At 42.9% G+C, this 21,918-nt stretch overlaps 1 protein-coding gene and 1 long non-coding RNA gene across 2 annotated transcripts in view; both read right to left on the reverse strand.

The window, feature by feature from the left end:
* Positions 1–21,918, reverse strand: part of PIP4K2A (phosphatidylinositol-5-phosphate 4-kinase type 2 alpha) — a 192,109-nt gene that overhangs the window by 128,854 nt on the left and 41,337 nt on the right.
* LOC116738181 lies at positions 1,371–18,401 on the reverse strand. Its single transcript, XR_004343851.1, has 3 exons — positions 17,649–18,401; positions 15,975–16,189; positions 1,371–1,394 (listed from the first exon to the last, which is right to left on the reverse strand). It is a non-coding gene; the product is annotated as an uncharacterized LOC116738181 (long non-coding RNA).

Below are 21,918 nucleotides of genomic sequence, written 5' to 3' on the forward strand. Positions count from 1 at the left end.
TCCCTGCCAGACACCGGAAATCCTACCTTCAGGGTGATGAGATCACCATGGGACAGAAGCTGTAGGCTCACGGAAAGCCCTCAAGCCCCTCTGTCCTTCCCCCTCCCAGCTGCCCCCTTCGGGCTTGCTAGAGGCCAGCCCGCTGCCCCCGGTTCTTCAGACGTTCACAACGCTATTCCAACTGCGTGGTTTACGTGTGTGTGTGCCTTTAAATTAAACCATAAGCTCTTCAAAGGCAAGAACCTTGTTTTTTGCTGATGTTCTTGCCCTGGTAACTGGTAAGGGCAGTAGGTACCCAACCAATGCTGTTTGAATGACTCAATCAATGAGCCTATTATTTTCAGTGTTTCAGAGCACGGAGTTACAGACACTACACACAGATTCTAGGGGCAGAGGACAGGAGAGAAGAGGCTCCTGGAAATGAGAAAACCACTCATAGGAGGAAAAACCTAGGCAACCACTAGAGGAAATTCGGATAAGAGAATGGGATGTGGAAAGAATCCTAGGAAATTCAGAGGCCGACATGAACCTCTTAATTTGTGAGAATAAAAACTTACCCAGCAGAATGGGCAGCTTTGACAGTTTACGATGATTTCAACTCTGGAAAGCTGGGAGCAGGGACAACTCAGTAACAGGACAGCTCAAATAACTATGCACCACTCAATGCAGGAAGCAGAAAGGAAAAGACTCTGTCTGGTCTCCACTTCCAATGCACAGTTTTGCACACTCCCTCTTTACTACACTCTGCGCTTGGCTATCCCGCTACAATTTCATTTTTAAAAACAGACTAAAATCATTTAGTCCAGGCATCTGCATTTTCCTAGCACACTGCATTCTTCCATCAGTTCTCTCTCCTACCTTCCCACACTAAAATCCTTTCCCTCTCCCCTTCCCTAAGTATAATTCAAAGAACCAAGTGCCTTTTGGAAGATCAAAAGGGTTCTTTCCTCTGGTTCCGGTCCAACATTTCCGTGAGATTCTGCCGAAGGCTGAAGTGGATTTCTGAAATGCTCTACGGTGAGGTTTCCAAAAGGCAACCTCGATTCGGTATTTGTGAGCCTGACAGGAGATGTGATTGAAAACATTCTGCACATAATTAAGGATTCTTGTGGCTGGTGTTCAGCTCTGTCCTTTCAGGGGCAAGGACGCATCACTGTTCATCTGTGGAAGTACACTCCTAAGTTAGATTAAAAGCTCACTCGAGGGGCTCCTGGGTGGCTCAGTCGGTTGAGCGCCGACTTCGGCTCAGGTCATGATCCTGCGGTTTGTGAGTTCGAGCCCCATGTCAGGCTGTGTGCTACAGCTCGAAGCCTGGCGCCTGCTTCGGATTCTGTGTCTCCCTCTCTCTCTCTCTGTCCCTCCCCTGTTGGCGCTCTGTCTCTGTCTCTCTCTCTCTCAAAAAATAAAATATTTTAAAAATACATAAAAAATCCAAAAAGCTCATTTGACAAGATGTGAGGTCATGTAAAAGGAAAAAGGAACCTTTAGCCTGATGACCACAAGTGGCTTAGGCAGGCAGGGGCCCTGGCCAGGAAATGGAGAGACTACACTAACAGAGAGTGTGTGGACACAGGGAGGTAGGGAAAGGGCAAAAAAGGCAATGATGGGAACAGCTCAATACAAATGGTCCCCATAAAATCTGACCACCCGACCAAAACAGGAATCTGTGAGCCTGGGCGTTGCCTGTCCCAGACCCAGGAGAAAGGGGAGGCAGTTGGTAAGCCCCAAACTTCTGGGATCAGCCTGGAATTAGGACGTATATTCTCCTAATCCTACCAACAATGTGCTGACCAACGGTAGATCAAATCTTTGCGCTTCACGTCAGTGGTACATTGAGACGATCCTGGCCATTCTAGCTGGAGTGAAATCCTTGGCTTTCCAATTAACTAGCTGTGGAATCTCAGAGGACGTATTTCTGAGGCTATGTCCTTTTCAAAACAAAACAGCAACAACAACAACAACAAAAAAGGTTTGTTTCTTTTGACTGCTGTAACACAACAGCAGGCGATTAATAGAGATTTGCTAAATTAGCAAATAAAGGAATACTTAATTGAAACAAGCTAGCACACAGTTGCTGCTTAATAAGTGTTCACGACTTTGAACCTCCTCCTCCCCCTCTAACTTTGAAGTGTATTCTCCATGTGGTTTCCTGTTTGGCCTTTATAAAATGTATCAAATGAACAAAGTCATTCTTTTTCTAATTGTAAAATAATACAGGTCCATTGTTGAAGGTGAACATATTGCATATTAGATTCGCAAATTTTGAAATGTACTGGGATGTCGACACCACACTTTAACGGTTTGAGATTTATATCAGAATACTAAAAAAAAAAAAAAAAAAAAAAAAAATGCAGAGAGTCAAGAAAATAAAAATCACTCACTCCATCATCCAGGGATATTACGATGTTTTGACATATATTCCTCCAGACATTTTTTCCATGCAATGCTCTAGACATACATTTTTCTACAAAAATGGCAAACGTAGTAGGTACGTTTGTATAGCCATACCAAAATTTAACTATCCTCTTACTCTATGCACTTCTGATTTTTCCCTTATTTCTGGCCATTATAAACAAAGCTGCATGATCAACATCACTGTGCACACATTTTTCAAAAGATGTTTCTAACTAGCTAAGGCATGAGAAATTCCTAGAAGTGGAAACTACTGGGTCAGAGGTGCGCATATCTATCATCCACAGAGACTTTATTATATTCTTATCAGCAACGTGTAAGTACCGTTTTAACTTACACTAATTACTACTGCGGTTGAACATTTTCATATTTGTGGCTATTTACATCTCGTTACCTGTGGTTTTTCCTGTTCATGTTGTTTTACCCATCTCCTACTCAAGTTTTTCCTCTTGATCATACCATACAAATTAGTATGCCTTTGTGGTTGCCAATTTTCCGCCAGGCTTTCTTTTGCTTTTGGTTATGGTAAGCATTGATGATAAGAAGTTTCCATTTTCATGTGGTTACATGTATCAGCCTTTCCCTTTATTTTCAGTTTGCAGTCCACATGCTTTTAGACAAAAACGCTGTAATTCTGAAATGTTTTACTTTTTACTGTTTAATACTAATGTTTTAAAGAGGTAACACAAAAGAAACACCTTTATGATATTAATACAAATTACTATCCCAGAGCCACAGTATTTTCATTTGTAAACTAAGAATGTATTTAGATGTTCGTATTTCGTGAAAGGTTTGGGGCTTCCAAGCACCCGGCTGGCTCAGTCAGTAGAACATAGGACTCTTGATCTCAGGGCTGTGAGTTCGAGCCCCACGTTGGGTATAGAGATTACCTAAAAGGAAAAAATCGTGAGGCATCTGGGCGGCTCAGTCGGGTGAGTGTCCAACTCTTGATTTTGGCCCATGTCATGATCCCAGGGTCGTGGGATTGAGCTGCACATCGGGTTCCACACTGAGCATGGAGTCTTCGTAGGATTCTCTTTCTCTCTCCCTCTGCACCTCTCCCCAGCTAGTGGTCTCTGTCTCTCTAAAATAAATACTAATAATTAAAAAATAATAAATCCTTAGGGGCGCCTGGGTGGCTCAGTCGGTTAAGCGTCTGACTTCGGCTCAGGTCATGATCTCGCGGTCCGTGAGTTCGAGCCCCGTGTCGGGCTCTGTGCTGACGGCTCAGAGCTTGGAGCCTGCTTCCGATTCTGTGTCTCCCTCTCTCTCTGCCCCTCCCCCGTTCATGCTCTGTCTCTCTCTGTCTCAAAAATAAATAAACATTAAAAAAAAAACTCAAAGAGAAAAATTAGGAAAGATATAAAATCCTTACTATAATACCAATAACTAAGATAACCACCACGAATAGTTTAAACATTCTTATATGCACATTTTTTATGTGTAATCTCAATGTATCCACATATACATACACATACGCATGTACATGTATATACTTTTACATTAACAACTGGCTCTGTGTCTGTCTTACCACTTCACTTTTTTCCCCTCAAACTTCCTGCCACTCCAAAACCTCTCAGCCAATGTTGACAGCTGGGGGTGGGTGGAGGGGGGGGTATGTGTGAAGATAAATGCAACACAGAGAAAATGCTTTGTGCTTTTAAAATATGGAATCATATTGCATATGCTTATCTGAACCTTCCTTTCCCTGAACTACATCTTAGAGTTTACTCAATTCGTCTAAATTACTTTTAACAGCTACTTAACACTACAGAGTATGAATGTGCTACGATTTATTTGGCCATTCTATTTTGTTTCCCATGTTTTGATGCTATACAATATGATGCAAGAAGTGTGCTTGTATGTATAACCTTCATAACCAGTGCTTTCTAGGAGATAGATGATCAGGAGTGGGACTGGGATCAAAGGCTGTATATATTTTAACTTTGATAGATATTTCCAGATGGCTCTCCAGAAAGACTATAAACATATTACATATTAAGACTCTCTACGATGTTTGAGATAGGTTTCTAATAAACTTGGCCAAGTAAAGGCTGACTTATCACCTACGACTTCAGGAGAAAATTAAATACCCACTGAACACATTTTAATTATTCTCCTAAAATTCCAGTGATAATGATTTGTGCTTTTATTACTCTCTTTGCTTCCCTATAATGCTTTTATCTATTAATACTACAAGAAAATGGGGCGCCTGGGTGGCGCAGTCGGTTAAGCATCCGACTTCAGCCAGGTCACGATCTCGCGGTCCGGGAGTTCGAGCCCCGCGTCAGGCTCTGGGCTGATGGCTCGGAGCCTGGAGCCTGTTTCCGATTCTGTGTCTCCCTCTCTCTCTGCCCCTCCCCCGTTCATGCTCTGTCTCTCTCTGTCCCCAAAATAAATAAACGTTGAAAAAAAAATTAAAAGAAAAAACACAGAAAAACAGATTATACAATTCTTCCACCATGAATTCAAAATAAACATTTGAAAAATGTTGAGATGATGACTTTAAAATAGATTGCATTCCTTCCTAATTATCAACCATAGTTTTTATGTTGGCCGTTTAAACTAAAGGGGAGGGGCTGGGGGGAGGAAACGACATATACACAAGTCACAAGAAAAAGCCAGGACCTTTCAAGGTCTTTTCCCAATTTGCCAAAGAAAAGCAGCAGGAAGGAATGAAATTAGGAAATCTGTTTTGAAAATGTATCAGTCCAAAAAGATACAATCTAATACTTAGGGAAAACCATCGAGCAGCTCTAAAATTCTACTCAGAAGGTAGCTCCAAACCCAAAGGCGAGCACAGCCATTCTGTCAACATCTTACAACTGGCTTATCAAAAACGCTTGCTTCGGCCCACACAGACCCCGCCTGTGGTTCTTCCTATGTACCTAAGCACTCCCCGTACTGTTTTTGGGCACCTCCTTCTCTGCAGGCCCTATCTGAAACCCAGCTTTTCAAGCAGTTGCCTGCATTTGATAAACCCTACCCCTCTGCTTCTCAAATAGACATTTTTGCATTACATTCGTAAAAAGTTTTAATAGTCCTGTGCTAATTAAGACTAATGAGCCAGCATAGCATCAGAACAACCAATGTTCACACCTCTGCAAGAAAGTTAAGTCATTAGCGAGGCGCCTGGGTGGCTCGGTCGGTTGGGCGTCCGACTTCAGCTCAGGTCATGATCTCACAGCTCATGGGTTCAAGCCCCGCATCGGGATCTGTGCTGATGGCTCAGAACACTGGAGCCTGCTTTGGATTCTGTGTCTCCCTCTCTCTCTCTCTGCCCCTTCCCTGCTCATGCTCTGTCTCTGTCTCCTCAAAAATAAATAACATTAAAAAAAATTAAAAAAAAAAAAGTCATTAGCTGAAGCTATTCTGTGGGCCATGAATAAAAGGGCAGGTGAATCCACTCACTACTTCGGTAGTAAAACGTACTTTTAAGCAAAATTCATTGACCATATTAATAATTATACCAAATACAATGAAAAAAAAAAACCCTCATGTTTCTAACCCATAGGCTTTTATTTGTAAAAATTATACTATATTGACTGACACAGATACCTTTCATAAACCCTGTATTTTACCATGTAGACTGGATACTAATGGTTTCACCACGACGCTTAAGAGAGCAGATTTCGGGGCGCCTCGGTGGCTCAGTCGTTAAGCGTCCACTTCAGCTCAGTTCACGATCTCGCGGTCCGTGAGTTCGAGCCCCGCGTCGGGCTCTGAGCTGACAGCTCAGAGCCTGGCGCCTCCTTTAGATGCTGTGTCTCCCTCTCTCTCTGCCCCTCCCCCGTTCATGCTCTGTCTCTCTCTCTCTGTCTCAAAAAATAAATAAACGTTAAAAAAAAAAAGAGAGCAAGATTTTGATCAGTAGCAAGGAAATTCAATAACCAGGGTTCAATTACATTCCCTTAATAGTCCTAATTTAATTTCTCATACAGGAAAGAAGTAACCAGCAAATTTTGATATATGTACTCGATACAGCATACTACTCCTCAAGTACTGCATGATTATTTCATGGAATACAAATTACAATTACGGTAGCAATACCTAAGATGCCACTATGAACTCCTTGGCTTCAATGTGCTGGCTTTCACCCAAAAGTTACAGTGACAAGTCACGTCTATGTGGCTTTAATCATTCTTCAACAAACCAAGGATCGTTATAAAGCGAATGGTCATAAAAACAATTAACACCTAACAAATGAAATCTTTCCTGTTAATATTCCCACGGACACATGTTTTCACACACCAGACATTAATGTGGGAGGTTATAAATTGGAAATTCTCTTGGAAAGTGAATACCTTGACTTGTATTTCTTAACTAGGAAATGTGTTTTTTCAGACCACTTTCCCCACAGACTAATACCTGTAAAAAGATCATTTGGAAAAAAAAACAACTGTGAATACCAGTATTTAAACCCCTTCAAAATATTTTACAAGTAGGTCACGGTTTCATGGCTGATAGGAGTCTTAGCCATGAAAAATCCTAAAGGTTTCGGTGGACTGTATATGTAACATTTTTTACTTGTCTTTAAAATTAAAGATTAATTTGGGGTATTGAAATTTATACTCATTAAAATTTTTAAGATTCTCCAAAAGTTTCTCAGTAGGTGTTTTCATCACCAACTATCGCTAACTAAAAGACAACAGGTTGATATCAAAGCGAAACCAGGGCCTTTGCTGGCTGATTAGCAAAATGGTTTTCTTCCTTCACTATGTTGGTTGAACTAAAGCTTCCGGATCACATTTCAATAAGGTTCAAAGTGAAAGTCCTTTGTTGGCTGACAAATACGGCAGCTTCCAACTCAGAATACGTTTTCTCTAAAATTCAATGTTCTAGGGCGCCTGGGTGGCGCAGTCGGTTAAGCGTCCGACTTCAGCCAGGTCACGATCTCGCGGTCCGTGAGTTCGAGCCCCGCGTCGGGCTCTGGGCTGATGGCTCAGAGCCTGGAGCCTGCTTCCGATTCTGTGTCTCCCTCTCTCTCTGCCCCTCCCCCGTTCATGCTCTGTCTCTCTCTGTCCCAAAAATAAATAAAAACGTTGAAAAGGAAAAAAAAAAAAAATTAAAATTCAATGTTCTAAACAGAAGTTGGTTTTCTAAGCTAGTCCACAAAACTCTATATGACCCGTATGTAAATGAAATACTGTTACATGTGTTTCAATGCAGAGAATACTCTCCCTTTGCAATACCCATTCTGTCCATCAATACAAGACATTAAGCAAAAACCAGGGTGCCTGGGTGGCTCAGCTGGTTGAGCGTCCGACTCTTGATTTGGGCTCAGGTCGTTATCTCACAGTCCGTGGGTCCCAGCCCCGCATCGCGCTCTTGCACTGACAGTGTGGAGCCTGCTTGGGATTCTCTTCCTCTCTCTCTCTCTTTCCCCTCTACCCCTCCCACTCTCTCTCTGAAAATAAATAATAAGCTAAAATAATAATAATAAAATAATAAAAGTCAAAAGATTCTGCTAAAGAAAACAGCAATGGAAATTATATGACGTATTTACTTCTCTGGAAGCCTAGTGCTTAGGCAAAACATGGTTGGGGCTGTTTTTGTTAAAACAAGCAAATGAAATAACCTAATAACAAACTTTGGGAATATATCTTCCTGTCTGGCTTCTGTAAATTCTTATCTACTTAATATGCTTTTTTCCTCAGTAAAACACTCCTGGTTTCAATAGCCATTCTTTTGCTGCTAGGTGATAATACACTGTTATCATATAGAAAATTATCAGTGTACATTTGGTTTAGGGAAAGCACCGTGTAACTAAAGAGACCATTTAACATCTCCATGGAGCTTTCAAGAGCTCTGGAGACTAAGGACACTCTATGAAAGCCTCATTTTACTTCAAAAACGTATGGTTCCAAAACTCTTTGATGGTTAAGTGTCACAGGTGCTAACTACAGGTTTTTCAGCTATAACCAGGGAGATTGTTTGGTATACAAAGAGAAGGCAATAAAATGGAAAACAGGAGAGGTTTGAAGATCAAAAACGAGGGAAGGATAGTCATATGCATAACTGAAAAAAACCCCCACCCTGTCTGAATGGAAACTGAGCTAGGAAAAGGGCATGAGGAAGGACGGGTCTGGTTACAGATGTTGTCTCCATCTGAGTTCAGAGCAGGCTGGCTTCTGGTGGAAAAGGGACCAAAAAGTCTTGCCAGGGATGGTAGCATAGGTCCACCTCTAACTGGAACGAAGTAAGGAAGGAGGAAAGGAAGGAAGGAAGGAAGGAAGGAGGAAGGAATAAGGAAGAAGTGAAGGCAGGAAGAAAGAAAGAAGAAAGAAAGAAAGAAAGAAAGAAAGAAAGAAGAGAAAAGGAGAAAGGGAGAAAGAAAGAAAGAAATAGGAAGGAAGGAAGGAAGGAAGGAAGGAAGGAAGGAAGGAAGGAAGGAAGGAAGGAAGGAAAAGGGAAACCAGTTGATTGGCTTCTAATGTAAGTGTGACACTGGAAACTGATGGCAAGTATTGTCATAGATGCAGTGAGCACAAAGCTCCTGAAATGAACAGACTTGGGGGGAAGAGAAAGCAGAGAAGGAAGCATCGGACCAGCGCGACCACTCCGGGCATCCAGCAGCAATGACTGTTCCGGGACCCAACCAGACCCGGTGGTGAATACCAGTGTTTCCGGTAATTTCTTAGAGAAGAGCTGGGGAAAACATTTTATATATACATATGTATGTGTACAGAATACATATAGGTATTTATACACATACACAAAATAAAAATATATTCGTCTAGGGGTGCCTGGCTGGCTCAGTCGGTACAGCATGTGACTCTTGACCTTGGGGTTGTGAGTTCGAGCCCCATGTTGGGTGTAGAGATTACTTAAAATAGAAAAGCCTTTAAAAAGATATATATTTATCTGAAATACTGTCAAAATGGTGAATTCAAAACTAAACTATTTACTTAACGTCCTTGGCAATAAACAATTCACAGAAAGAAATTTGAATTAAAATGCAAAGAAAGAAAGGAGGAAAGATCTGATGAACCTTAACTACTGGTCTCCTCTGGATGGAGACAGCACATTGATGATGGATGTTGATGACTTACTATGGTCAGCCACTGTTCTAAGGCTTTCACCTCAACCATCTCCTTTAATTTCCACCACCACATGCTCGGGGATCAGGGCGTCTGGCGGAAGGCGGCAGCCTGAGTGTGGGCACAGGTGGGAGGCACGGCAGGAAATGAGATCGCGCAGGCCCCTCGAAGCTTGAAGGCTGTGTGAATAGTTACAGCGGATGTGAGCAGTTACACAGGGTACAGTCAGAGCTGAGGGGCCAGTGCGGGCCTTTTTTAGGAAATGTCACTGAAGTGAGGCTTGGAAAAGGGTTACTGAGAAGAGGACAGTTCTCACTTTGAATTGCCTTAATGTCCAGATTTAGTTAGAGTCTACATGTCTACACACACACACACACACGCACACACACACACACACTAGACAGTCTAGGACTATCCTCCAAGAATATTTTTCTAGCTGAATGTAAAGAAGCTGTTGTTCTTTCAGGAAGTAGGCAGGCCTGTTACCATTAAACAAAAAAATGTTTGGACAAGTACCCACTAGGAAGAATAAATTATCAAAATAACTAATAACATGTTAATAGGAAATAATCTCTTTTGGCACCCAAGGTTTCAGTGGAATCAAAATTATTACAAAAATATACAGCTATGTTTTGCATACATTCTCTAACAACAAAAATCAACTAAAAGCAAAGGTTCTTCCTCCAAAAAGACTCCTTGTCATTCTTTTTCTCTTAAGGATAGACCAAGGAACCTAGCCATCTAACACCTTGAATCTCATTACACCATGAATAATACCTCAGCAGGAGCACGGGGAGCACCAAGCCCCTGCTGGCTGTCCCAAAGAGCCCCTCAGGGAGGGATGGGGCTGAAAGCACAGACTCCAACGTAGGGAATCTATCTGAACAGGAAATCGGTTTCCACCTCCACACTGCTTCCAGGGAATTAGAAAAACGGATGAAGAGATTCCTTATCCACGGTGGTTTAACCTTAAGAACATGTTCGCATCAGTTTCTTACTCATGCACGTTTCACACTAATACAAACGCTTGAAGATACCAGGCACGTCCGTCAAAGGTGCACCTGAGACGTTTCAGGGACAAATCCAGCCAAGCGTGTGGGAACTGGGGAAGGGCCAGGGTAAACAGAAATGAACACTTGTCCAGAGGAGATGGCGGCAGAGATAAATTCCAGAAGGACAGATTAAGAACGGGCAGAAAGCAAGACAGCAGCCTGCACGAGACAGACAGAGATAAAGACCAACTGACACTACACAAAGAGAAACAGAAGAGTCTGATAACTCAATCATGAGTCATGCCAACCTTGAATTAGAATGTCCCCTCCAAAATGCTGTCAACTCCAGACAGTAAATACTCAGACCTCAACACTCTAAGATGGTGGGCTGGCAGGTTAATAGGTTATTGATCAAGGAGCAGCAAAAAAGGATTAGCATGTCCCACCCCCAAATATACCAGTGACGCATACAAATTCTTCTGAACTGAAGGCATCTGAGTTCTGGAAATCCCATATCTGCCCCAAAGCAGAACTCAATTCTGCTCCCCCAGAGCAACTCAGACCTTCTCTTCTCAGAGAGAACTCAGCACCACACCCAGACTTTGTCACAAACTATCTCATCTCCCATTGATTCTCCCAAGGGCCCGCTGATCTTTCCAAAATGCCATGTGCCTTTCCAAAAGCCCCCTCTCTCCCTCCCTTTCTCCCCTAAATTAGGTATGTGGACCCAAATTCTAACCATTCCTTTGCTACTTATCACTGGGTGCTACTTATCACTGGGTACTTATAACTGTGGCTGTGACTGTTAACTGTAACTGCATGTTAATAAGCTTGTGTTTGTTTTTTTCCTGTTAATCTGTCTTTTGTCAGTCTAATTTATAGGGCCTTGGCCAACGAACCCTAGATGGGTGAAGGCAAATGAGAGTTCCGCTTTTCTTCCCGGCAGCGGCCTTGTGAAAGTCCTCAACACAACGAGCGAGTTCCTTAGCAGTCTTGTGGTGTCGGCACAGCCCCATCTTCAGGGGCAGAAACCGAGATCCAGAGATCTCAGTCCTGCAGCCTCGCCCCTGCTTCCCCGTGCAGGGCCGCCTGTGGAGGAGCCCTGACTCCTCTGAACACACCTGGGTGCTAGGACTTGTGCGATTAGGACTTGCGCCTCTGGCCTGAAGGCCCCGAGAGTCCCCTGAGCCCCAGGGAGGCCACGCCCCGCTGCGCCCCACCAGGGGTGGTGTGGGTTCCTTCCCTGATGCTGCAAAACCGTCCGTCACACGTGACCATTGTGTTTGCGTGGGTGACCCTCCCACTAAACCGATTCCTTACAGGCAGGAACTGGGTGTTACGCTTTTTTGTTTGTTCGGAACTCAATGCAGGAAATGCGATCGACGTTTATAAATTAACCACCGCAGTCAAAGGTAGACCTCGGACTAGAACCACGTGTCCTGGGCTCAGCTCCGCAGGTGTAGCTTCCAGACGGGATGGTGTGCAACGTGCAGAAAGGAATTTTGAAAGGTACAAAAATTATTCTAACAGCATTTTAACATACACCAGACGTAACTCCAACACAAGCATAACTGCCTTTTCTGTAACTGTAGCGGCTCACAGCCGGCCCATCTGGCAAAAGTTGGGGGGGTGGGGAGGGAAGGATCCCGCTATTCACCTGACTACGGACCATTATGTAACAGGGAGACAGAAAGCGCTGTTCCCAACCCAGCCAATAACAAACCAGACCCTCAAGCAGCATGATTGGCAGTCCTGGTAATTTTATCCCAGAGAGAACAATAACAGACACTATTTTTATTCATACCGGTATTTAATCCTTATTTTTTTTTTCTCAGTAATATACTGGATGGCACTAATTTCTATGGGTTAATTATATATTCCCTCAAACAGAATAGGTTTTTCTGGAGCTTTGTTTTATTGAATTCACGAAGCCCTCCCGGAGGAATATTACAGCCAAATGAAGAGTCGTTTCACCAACTGAAAGACCAACTTATTTTCTGCAGGAATGTGCTGTGCAAGCACGGCCTCTTTACCCCACCCTCTTGCCCATACACGGAACCTTTGCTTTTCATCTGCCACCTAATTATGGTGTCACACCTAGCCCGTGATGCTGGCCACGAAATATTTAACCACAGGGACACAGACCTCCACTTTCCTTAATTTCTTAGAGCAACTGGTAGATAGACCTCGGACGCGGACTGCACGTGGCAGGTATTGACGACAGACACGTTGACTAGTCTTCCCATCTGTTGATACAGATGCTACTTGCGAACAATCCCTTTTGTCTTCGATCGCTTTCCTTTGGTGAACCCTGCCTTCAAAAGCACTATTTCCATGCTTATCAGACACCTCTGCTCCTAAGAATCACGCTACAGTACTCGGAGAGGGAGAGAGGAAGACACGTGGGAACAAAAAAGGGGGAGATCATTTGCTTTCACCGACCAAAGTTCGTTCCTTCCACCACCCAGGTATGCACGCAGTAAGAATTTATTGCGTACGCACTTTACTCCAGTAGTTTCTAAGCGAGGTACAGTTCTTTACTCTTGGTCTCAGCTGATGACACATGAAAGATCTTCTGAAAATGGAATTTTATAAGTGTACATTCCTTAGAACATTAAAAACATTTATTTGGGCTACTGGGCTACTAACCAGTGTCTTTTTTTTTTTTTTAATTTTTTTAAATTTGCATCCAAATTAGCATAGAGTGCAACAATGATTTCAGGAGTAGACTCCTTAGTGCCCCTGACCCATTTAGCCCATCCCCCCTCCCACAACCCCTCCCATAACCCTCAGTTCGTTCTCCATATTTATGAGTTTCTTCCGTTTTGGCCCCCTCCCTGTTTTTATATTATTTTTGCTTCCCTTCCCTTATGTTCATCTGTTTTGTCTCTTAAAGTCCTCATATGACTGAAGTCGTATGATTTTTGTCTTTCTCTGACTGACTAATTGCACTTAGCATAATACCCTCCAGTTCCATCCACGTAGCTGTAAATGCAAGATTTCATTCTTTTTGATTGCCGAGTAATACTCCATTATACATATATACCACATCTTCTTTATCCATCCATCCATCCATCCATTCTTTCCATACTTTGGCTATTGTTCATAGTGCCGCTATAAACATGGGGGTGCATGTGTCCCTTCGAAACAGCACACCTGTATCCCGTGGATAAATGCCTAGTAGTGCAATTGCTGGGTCATAGGGTAGTTCTCTTTTTAGTTTTTTGAGGAACCTCCATACTGTTTTCCAGAGTGGCTGCACCAGCTTGCATTCCCAACCAGTGTCGTCTTATTAAGACGTTACCAACTATACTTTTCATAGGCAGGTAGAAGGTAGCTAAGGTAACCATTAATCAAAGAGAACTTAGTTAATTGCCTTCAGAGAACAGAGCTCAGGGCGGTCATCATTGGTTATGTGACATCTTTCTGGTCCTTCATTCTTACCATTTACATTGCTTATTGTTCATACAGTATTGATTGGTATATTGATTATGGGAAAACAATGTTTGTATTAACACAACAGTGGAGAAAGTAGCAAGCAAATGGGATTCTTCTATTATAGCCACCATTACGAGGTAGTATTATTACCTTTGCTTTAACTCTTACAGCACTGTTGAGAAAAAACAGCAAATAAGAAAGGCCAGTACACAAGGCATTGTAAGTAAGGAAAAGAATCTCCTTAACAAGCAAGATGGTTCCCGTAAATGATCAGTGTGACACATTTCTTATGACACAGGAACTACCAGTCCCCAAGCTGGCTGTCATGTCCACTCCACAGAGTGTTCGGAGGAGAGAAACAAGGCCAGGAAACGTTCAAGCCTCATTAAACCTCGGTCACCATCCTCTCACGATATTTCTTTTATATTTCCTGACTTGGAAAAAAGGAAACGGGCTTACACTTTGGCAAAGTAACAGAACCCAATGTACATGATCTATTACTTAAATACTTTGGGATGCTGGTCAATATCTCCCAGGTACCATTCACAGGCAAAGGAATAAACTATTGCCATCTCACAGCCACCACCCCCCTCCCCCAACACCATCTCCATGTTCTAGAATGGGAGCTGGCAATTCGTCTCCTCCTCCTCACGCCTCTCCTCTTTAGGTCTCCTCTTAACGTTCAATGTAGAGGATTTTTTCAAAAGTTATTATCCCATAATATTATTCCCAGATAACATGTGCTTTCATTTCGCAAAGTTCCTTCTACTTCATAAAAGTCTACCAAGTTCCCCTAAATGGCAAATAAAGACTGCATCCCTTATTTTAGGAACTGGGACCGACAGAACTTTCCATTACTGATGTCTTGATGCCAACCAGCAATGTGACCACCCAAGACGTCAAGTCCTTGTCCATCCTGAGTCAGAATCTACCTGACAACCTGATCACCTCTCAGCTCGCCATCTCGGATCAAGAGGGGTACCCTAAAAATCTGAATGTGACACGAGCAAGTACGTTACAGGTGATGACTCTCTTCATCTGGTACACCACCTCCCTCTACAAGCAACTGTCCAATATGGCAGAACAAGGGTAAAAGACTAGAGGGAATGCCTCGTCTCAAGGATGCGCTGATGAGGGAGCCATTTTGGAGAGTAGCTCAAAATCCAGCCACTCATAAGCCCTTCTTGCTGAAGGATCATAGCACACGAGAGAGCACGAAGGATTCATTTGCTTCAGAACCTCTCCTGAACGCCTGCTGCATTCCACACACTGTGGTAGGTGCTGAGGGCTTTCAAGAGAAAATTCCCTTGCCTTCGTGGAGCTTCTTAGTGGGAGGAAACAGGCAATGAAAAAAATGCAGAGAATGTCAGGTGGTACCCAGTGCTATGTGGGGGGAAAGGCTGAGTTAAGAGGGGTGGTAAGTGCTGGTTGGGGCGGGAGGGGGGGGCCTGCTGTTGTGTAAGGGACTCGAGCCAGACTCTGGTAATTCTTTAGCAGAGACCTGAAAGTGACCGAGGGACCAAGCAGTTCAGGACCGTTACTACTGTTCGTATGTGTTATAAAGACATAAACCAGAGTTTAAGACTATCTAGCAGAAAGGGCTAGTTTAATACAAACCACACTGCCAATACTAGAAACGGGCAAGGGGGCGGGGGGGGGGGGGGCAAAAACACGTTATTTTATTACAAATTCCTTATACTTTCTTTGATGTTATAGTTAGGCCATTACATTCATTTCTTAAAATTATGTGTATAGATAATTTCTATAATCTCTGAGTTTCACGTCAAGAGAGTAAAGGTGATTACAACATACACGCTTTGTGAGAGAGGGTTTAGGTCCACCTGGGTTGAGCATTCCTGCCACGGTGTGTGTGCTCACAAGGGAATCACCTCAGAATCACCAGGGGGGAGTCACTGATTCCCCCCCTCCCAGGGTCCTCCTGGAGGTTATGTTACCGTAGGGAGTCAGACTGAAACTTACCAGGCAAGTCAAATAATTAAGTAACTACAAGTCGTGCAAGTGTGACAAAGGAAACAAACAAGCTTATGGAGAGGAGGATGAGGGGTGGGGAAGGGGGAAGTTTTGTGCTTACCCGTGTGGGTCAGGGAAGAATTAAGAGCTCCCGGGAGGGAGAGAACTTGGAAACCGTTGGGGAGGATGTGGTTCACACCTCAACTAGGAGCAGCCGCAGGTGACTGGTGGCTGCCATATGGGCTGAGCAGAACAATGACACAGAATCGGCTCCGAGATGATAAACGTTGAAGATGAGTCAGAGGTTCATGGGGGTTCAGTACACTATTCTCTCTGCTTTTGAAATATTTTAAAGTTTCCATTAATAATAAAAGAAAAACAAAAGCCTTCAAAAGCACCCCTGGTTGACAGTTTCCTACTTGCCGTTTGCTTGGTTACACTCAAACCAATCAGTAACAGAGCCTAAAACCATCAGATAAATTTTTAAAATAACACTAAGATGGGGGCACCTAGGTGGCTCAGTCGGTTGACTGTCTGACTCTCGATTTCAGCTCAGGTCATGATCTCTTGATCGGGGAGATCCAGCCCCATGTCAGGCTCTGTGCTGACAGTGTGGAGCCTGCTTGGGATTCTCTCTCCTCCAACACCCCCCCCACCCCCACCCCACTGGCCCCACTCTCTGCCCTTACCCTGCTAGTGTGGTGTGCATGCATGCACGCTGGCTCTCTCTTTCAGAATAAATAAATAAACATTAAAAAAAACCCAAAACCCTAAGATATAACTTAGCATCTTTTTTTTTTTTAATTTTTTTTTTTTTCCAACGTTTATTTTTATTTTTGGGACAGAGAGAGACAGAGCATGAACGGGGGAGGGGCAGAGAGAGAGGGAGACACAGAATCGGAAACAGGCTCCAGGCTCCGAGCCATCAGCCCAGAGCCTGACGCGGGGCTCGAACTCACGGACCGCGAGATCGTGACCTGGCTGAAGTCGGACGCTTAACCGACTGCGCCACCCAGGCGCCCCTAACTTAGCATCTTAATCAGCCACCAAGACACTAAAGTAGCCCCCTACCAAAGTCTAAATAACAGCAACAATCTGAAGGTTTATTACAAAGAGGCAAGTGTGTTCCAATGAAGAGTCAACATGATAGGCCATTAGGGCTCTAGAGAAAAAGAATCTAAAAATACTAGAACATTCCCTGCCACTCTGGTTCTTCTAAATGAAAAGCCGACCATTTAATTATGTTAGGAGCCAGCGCATCAGTTAAAGCCCCAAGAAGTTTCCCTTTCTCGCTCCTTTTAAACCAGTATGAATAAAACATAACAAAAATTATATTCACTTTTAATTGTTTGACTTTTATTTTTTACATGTCCCTATTCTGTCACAATGGCCTAAAAATATCAGGTGCATGACTTTTAGCCCTGCCAATCCCCTTTTCAGTAATACACACGAAATTAAATATGCATTAACCAGACCTCAGCAAAGAGCTAGCACAGGCTCACCAGAGGGATCCCATAAGTTTACACACCGACATACCCTGGGTGTGTGTGTATATCTTTATGAGGTCCCTAAATTCTGTTTCAGCAGCACATGGCCAAAAAAACCCCACAAACAATAAATCCAAATGGAAGGCAGGGCTCACTGGCATACTTTTCTTGGTGGCTATTTCCAAACCTTTCTGTATTTCTGTTACTCTGTTGCTGTATGGGAAGCAGTCTTCTCCCACCCTAAAGAAAACAAGCTTTTGAAAAAGCAAAGAATCATGAGGCAACCCTGCTCTCTGAAATGAATTTACCGTGATGAAAAGTTCGCTTACAGTAGATTCATAATTTTTTTTTCCTAATCGGCTGACGAGAGTATCCACGTTCCAATACAGAACAAATCTCAGCTACTTAGATTTTGAAGGAAGCTGCCCATTCCATCCTAGGCAATGTATTCTACAGGAACAAAGGCACCAGAAACAAAATAAAAATGTACAAGGACTTTTGCAGTCTTGTTTGGGGCAAGCCCAAAAAACTGGAAATAAGACTTTTTGCCCATCAATAGATACTGGTTGAATACATTAAGGCGTATTTATACCACGGAATATTACGCAGCTATTAAAATGAATGTGCGCTATATGTATTGTCCCAGAAGGGTTTACAATTTAAAATGAACAAATAAAAAACCCAGCAGTACTAGCTGTAGAGTAAAATAACGTCTTTACAAATTCTCTAAAAGCTTTGTGATCTTGGTTTAGGTAATTATATGACATCAAAGACAGAAGCAACAACCACACACACACACAAAAAAAATAGATAAACTGGCAGACTAGGTCAAAACTGAAAATGTTAATGCTGCAAACAATGCTATCAAGAAAGGGAGAGAAACCCACCAAATGGGAGATGAGATTTGCAAATTACATCTCTCATGAGGGTCTTCTATCTGCAAGAATTTTTACAACTCAATAGTAAAGACAAATAACCCAATTTAAAAATGGACAAAATATATTGCTCCAAAAAAAGACACACTTCTTCAAAAAAAGATTCAGGGGCACCCGGGTGGCTCAGTTGGTTAAGTGTCTGACTTCGGCTCAGGTCATGATCTCACGGTTCCTGAGTTCAAGCCACGCATCAGGCTCTGGGCTGACAGTGTAGAGCCTGCTTGGGATTCTTTCTCTACCTTTCTCTCTCTGCCCCTGTCCACTTGTGTTTTCTTTCTCTCTCTCAAAAATGAGTAATTCTGTAAAAAAAAAAAAAAAAAAAAAAAAAAAAGAGAGAGAGAGAGAGAGAGAGAGAGAGGGAGAGAAAGAGAGAGAGAGAGAGATGAATGTGGCCAATAAGCACATGAAAAGAGGCTCAACATCATTAGCCATGAGGGAAATGAGAATGAAAACCACAGTGAAATACCACTGCCCTCCACTAGGACAGCTGTAAATCCCTAAGACGTTAGGAAGCATGAGCAAGGACGTAGTGAAACCAGAGACCTGATACATCCGTGCTGATAAGCAAAGGGATACAACTGCTTTGGAAAAATGTCTGGCAAGCCCTTGGCGTGTTAGACAGAGAGTTACCATAGGACCCAAAGATTTCGCTCCTCGGATACACCCAAGAGAAATGAAAACATATGTCCACACAGCATTATTCATAATAACCAAAAAGTCTAAACAACCCAAATAGACATCAATTGATGCATGCACAAAGACACCATGGTCCGTCCATACAACAGAATATTACTCAACAATCAACAGGAAGGAAGCGATGCCACGTGCTGCAACACAGATGAACCTTGAAAACATTATGCTAAGTGAAAGAAGCCAGTCACAAGCGACCACACACAAACCTACAGAGGCAGGAAGTAGATCTGTGGTTGCCTAGCGCTGGGGGTAGGGGCTGGAAGGGACGGGAGGTTTGGTTTCTTTTAGAGGGGATGAAAATGTTCTAAAATCAGATTGTGACAATGGTTACAGAAGCCTGTAAGACTACTAAGCAACACTGAATTGTACACTTCAAATGGATTTTACATTGTACATTTGTATTACATGTGAATTATAGCTCAACAAAAAGCAGTTTTTAAAAAAATGGGTTGCTTTTCAGAAGTGCCTGGGTGGCTCAGTCAGTTGGGCGTCCGACTCTTGATTTCAGCTCAAGTCATGATCCCAGAGTTGTGGGATCGAGCCCCACGTGGGGCTCCATGCTGAGCGTACAGCCTGCTTAAGATTCTCTCGTTCTCTCTCTCTCTCTCTCTCTCCCCCTCTGCTCCTCCCCCCAGTTTGTGCTCTCTCCCTCTCCCTCTTTCTCTCTCTCTCTGAAATAAAAATTAAATAAAAAATTTAAAAAAGGTTCACTTTTAAAAAAATTCTCTAACTAGCAAACCTGAAAATGGAAAATGAGGACCAGGTACTTGGATTTTAATTATGTGAATTTTTTACCGTCCACTTAAATAAGCCGCTGTGGACATTCAAAATCATGCTTGTGAAATATATTTCATGATGGTATAATATTACAAAACTAAAGCAGAGTACAAAACGATATATATTTATAACTTAACAAAATAAGACTTTATAAAGAAAAGGCTGGAACTAACAATGATCCTCTAGCCTAGATGGTGGAATTGTGAGCAATTTAAACACTGGGCTTTAGAATTTTCTTTATCTAGGAAACCTGGGTGGGGCTCAGTTGGGTTAGGGGTCCGACTCTTGGTTTTGGCTCAGGTCATGACATCGCAGCTTCCTGGGGTGGAGCCCTGTGTCGGGCTCTGCGCTGACAGCGTGGAGCCTGCTTGGGGTTCTCTGTCTCCCTCTCTCTTTGCCCCTCCCCCACTCACGCTGTCTCTCCATCTCTCTCAAAATAAATAAATGCAAAAAAAAAAAAAAACCACAGAATTTTCTTTTTCTAAGTTTTCTCTAATAAGCATGTATCACTTTTCTCTCTCTTTCTTTTTCTTCCTTCCTTCCTTCCTTCCTTCCTTCCTTCCCTCCTTCCCTCCTTCCCTCCTTCCTTTCTTTATTTTTTTGCAGACTCCATGCTCAACATTGGCCTTGGACTCACAACCCGGAGACCAAGAGTTGCATCGTCTACAGACTGAGCCGGCCAGGAGCCCCGAGCATGCGCACACTTCTTTAATCATAAAAATAACTACTTGAATTTTCAGATGAACCACATGCACGAGGAAGTCAAGCACGCCACTGCAACGTATATAACTACAGTTTATTAACACCCTATATTAACGAGTATCTCTTTTTGTTTTTCCTGGTAAAAAGTCCCGTACATCTCAAACCGTTTCACCTAGATAATACTGCGTACTCAGCGGCTTAAAACAACCCCCATCTAATTTGGCTCACAATTTTACAAGGGTCCAGAATCTGAGTAGGGCTCAGGCATGAAGTGTTTCCATACAGTCTGAGCTATTCAAGATGAGCCGCTCTTACCTCTGAGTCCCCGGGGTGTCTGTCAGCTGGACTGGGTCTTTCCTTTTCCACCAGGTCCCTTCTCCTAGTCCAGCTCACGCCTCTTTGACTTGGTGGCAGGTTGTTAAGAGGGCCAAACAGAAGCTGCAAGGCTTCTAAAGGCCTGTGTCTTGAAGTCACAAGGCACCGTGTTCATCACATTCTGTTGGTCAAAGTGAGGGCCAGCCCAGATTCCAGGCGAGGAGAAAAATCTCTTGAGCATAAAAGAATCAGAGGAACAGTTGGTGAACCCATCTGCAGACAATGTGCAGGCAGGCCCAGAGGAAAACAATATCCAAAAGAATGAGCCCTTGGCTATTGAGATAGATACTTTTTTTTTTTATGTATTCATTTATTTTTGAGAGAGAGACAGATTGTGAGTTGGGAGAGGCAGAGAGAGAGGGAGACACAGAGCAGGCTCCAGGTTCCGAGCTGTCAGCACAGAGCCCGATGCGGGGCTCGAACTCACAAATGTCATGAGATCATGACCTGAGCTGAAGTCAGACACTTGACCGACTGAGCCACCCAGGCGCTGAGATAGATACTTAATAGAAACACTCTGTGTTTGGTAAAAGGTTGTGGCTCTATGGGCTCTATTTTCCACTGTCTTATAAAGTAAGAGATTCACTCGACTGAAAAAATGTTGGCCCTTTCATTTAATAAAAATCAAATGATTCTGTGTGCTAAAACGTTACTATTTTTTAAAAGTCACGGCAAAAAAAGGGAGAACCTTAATTTCAGAAATTAATATTATTTTGCAATAGCAGGGATATCCAGTAAAAAGTCTAGGCTTTGCAGGCCATATGGTCTGTGTCACAGCGAGTCAATTCTGTTTGACTAGCACAGAAGGAGCTATAGGCAATATGAAAACAAATGAATATGGCTGTGATCCAATAAAACGTTTATGGACACTGAAATCTGAATTTTATATAATTTTCACAAGTAATGATATATTTTTCTTTAAAAAAATTTTTTAACCACTCTTTTGCATGTATGCAAAACCCAGTCTTAGCTCAAGGGCCATGTAAAAACAGGCCGTGGGCCAGACTGGACCCATAGGCCACAGTCAGCTAATCCCTGTGCTACAGTTAATTCAAAAGATACCATACAAATGCCAAAAGGTGAAATACTCCACTGA

This window comes from Lynx canadensis, chromosome B4, assembly GCF_007474595.2.
Source record: "Lynx canadensis isolate LIC74 chromosome B4, mLynCan4.pri.v2, whole genome shotgun sequence".
Taxonomy (NCBI): Eukaryota; Metazoa; Chordata; class Mammalia; order Carnivora; family Felidae; genus Lynx; species Lynx canadensis.